The sequence below is a fragment of the Pteropus vampyrus genome, unplaced genomic scaffold (assembly GCF_000151845.1).
Source record: "Pteropus vampyrus isolate Shadow unplaced genomic scaffold, Pvam_2.0 Scaffold333, whole genome shotgun sequence".
NCBI classification, from domain to species: domain Eukaryota; kingdom Metazoa; phylum Chordata; class Mammalia; order Chiroptera; family Pteropodidae; genus Pteropus; species Pteropus vampyrus.
Genome location: NW_011889114.1, coordinates 708930 through 711512, shown reverse-complemented (window position 1 = coordinate 711512; position 2583 = coordinate 708930). Strand labels below are relative to the sequence as shown.

At 53.1% G+C, this 2583-nt stretch overlaps 2 protein-coding genes across 2 annotated transcripts in view; both read left to right on the top strand.

The window, feature by feature from the left end:
- LOC105304196 (C5a anaphylatoxin chemotactic receptor 2-like) overlaps window positions 1-1816 on the top strand; it is a 32606-nt gene extending 30790 nt beyond the window's left edge. Inside the window, exon 3 of the mRNA XM_011378172.2 lies at window positions 1202-1816. The gene's annotated coding sequence lies outside the window, so the exon portion shown is untranslated. The remainder of the gene's footprint in view (window positions 1-1201) is intronic.
- The window catches only part of LOC105304213 (DExH-box helicase 34), a 79603-nt gene that overhangs the window by 32250 nt on the left and 44770 nt on the right, over window positions 1-2583 (top strand).

Here is a 2583-nt window from a genome sequence, read left to right as displayed (position 1 = left end):
CATCTCCCTGTCTGAGATGCTGATGGGCTGGGGTTTCCTCCCCCGAGGATTCTGAGGGCCTCAGAGTCTTCACCTGTGGTTTCGTGGCCTTTGTCTCCTGTCCAGGTGTCTGGGGACGAGATGGCGGATACTACTGGCAACCACGAGTACGAGCAGTATGGCGAGACCCCGGATGTCCCTGTGAATTGCGCAGCTGGCGACTGCATCCCCACCGAATCTCTCCGCTTGGCCTTACTCCTGCTGTTAGTTGTGGTCTTCCTGGTTGGGGTGTCGGGCAATCTTATGCTTACCTGGATGACCAAGTATTCTCACTTCCGGAAACGGAAACTCTACATTACCTGGTTCTACTACCTGCCTCTGGCAGACTTATTCTGCTGTCTGGATCTCCCTGCCCTGGTGCTGCCTATCATCCAGCAGGGCCACTGGCCATATGGGGTGATGGGCTGTCGGGCCCTGCCCTTTGTCATCTTTCTGTCCACGTACGCCAAGGTCCTACTCCTGACTGCTGTCAGCTTGGACATCCTCTTGCTGGTCCTCAAGCGCGCCTGGTGGACTGAGAATCGGCAGCTACGTTGGAGGCCGTTAGCTTGTTTGGGAGCCTGGACCTTGGCCTTGCTGCTGGCCATGCCCTTGGACATCTACCATCAGGTGCTCCAGCAGACCTACCCATCCAAGCTGGAGTGTGTGTTGGACTACGGCAGCTGGACGGTAGCTGAGAACACAGTGACTGCCATCCAGTTTATTTTTGGCTTCCTGGGGCCGCTGGTGGTCATGGCCAGCTGCCACGGTGCTGTCCTGCACCGTGAAGGCCGACACCGCTGGCCCCTGGGCATGGCAGCTGCGATGTGTGTTCTGGTCTGCTGGGCCCCCTACCATATGCTGGGACTGGTGATCACCATGGCTGGCCCCTCCTCCACGCTTTGGACCTGGGCCCTGCGGGCTGAACCCTTTGTTGTAGGACTTGCACTGGCTCACAGCTGCCTCAATCCCATGCTCATCCTGTATTTCGGGAGGGCTTGCCTTAGCCGGTCGCTGCCAGCTGCATGTCACTGGGCCCTAAAGGACCCAGGAAGCAATAATGAAAGTGTGATCAACAGGAATTCCAGCAGCCATGACCAGGTCCCTGAGACGCAGGAGAGGCTGGAAGAAACTAATTTTTAATCCTCCTATCCCATTTCACACAACGGGGCTTCAGGCACAGGTAGATCCAGGGGTTCAATGATAGAGTCATTTATTCCTTTATTCACGTGACAAACATTTATTACGCGCCTGCTATGTGCAAGACGTGGCGCCGGGATGTAGCGGTGACCCAAACCGACACAGCTCCCTGCCCCGAGGGAGCTGATGTTCTCATGGAGGAAGACAAACGAGAAACAAAAGAATGAAGAAATGTGGAATAGGTCCAACGTGATCAGTGCCGAACCTTAAAGGGACAAAGGGGGCTGAGTGGGGCAGGAGTATAGGTCAGCCAGGAGAGGCCCCTCGGGTCAGGTGACCTTTGAGCCCAAAACCCGAAGAAAGGAGAGAAAAAAACATCTCGAGCAGCACGAACAGCAAGTGCAAAGGCCCTGAGGTGGAGTGTGCTGGCATACTCCAGGAGAGCCGTCCAGGCCATAGCACATTTTGGGGATCCATGGGCGGGTCCTGAGCTACTGTCACCAGATGAAAATACAAAGACACCCAATCCAATTCGAATTTCAGATCGATAACAACGAACTTTTTTTTTTTTTTCCAGCATGAGTGTGTCTCAGGCAACATTTGAGACATCCTTAAACATTAAAAAATTATTTGTTGTTGATTCGAAATTCATATCTAACTGAACAGTTTGTAATTTTTTTTTTTCCTAAACCAGGTGATCTCATTTAGAGCAGAGCAGCGTCCTGCTTTGACTTAGTTTTTAACAGGATGCCTCTGCTTGTTGGTGGAGACCGAACTCGGGGGGAGGTGAGAGGGAAGGGAGACGATACCAGGGTAATGCATAGTGCAGGAGGTGATGGAGACTTGGATCAGGGTAATAGCAGCAGAGGTGGGGAGAGGGTGCCAGGGTACGGATTGATTTTCGGGGGAAGCCCATGGCCAATCTCCGTAGCTTGGTACCCTAGACCTCTCTCCACCGCTGGACACGTACTCAGACCCTGTAGCAGACAGAACCGTGCCCCACAAAGATGTCCACATCTCAACCCCCTGAACCTGTCAATAGGTGACCTCACGTGGCCAAAGGGACTTTGTAGATGCGATACGTTAAGGATCTTGGGATGGGAAGATGATCCACGACTATCCAGGTGGGCCCTGTGTCATCACAAGGGTCCTTCTAAGGGGAAGACAGGAGGATCAGAGTCAGTAGCAGGAGGTGTGACAATGGAAGCAGATGTCAGAGTGACATCAGAAAGGGGCCCACGAGCCACAGAACACAAGCAGCCTCCGAAAAAGTCCAGCAAGTGGATTCTCTCTGAAGCCCCCGGAAGGAACGCAGACCTGCCAAGGCCTCGACATCAGATTTCTGATCTCCAAAACTCACTTGAATGCATTTGTGTTGTTTTAAGTCACTAAGTTTACGGTAACTCGTTAAGCGGCCACGTGAAA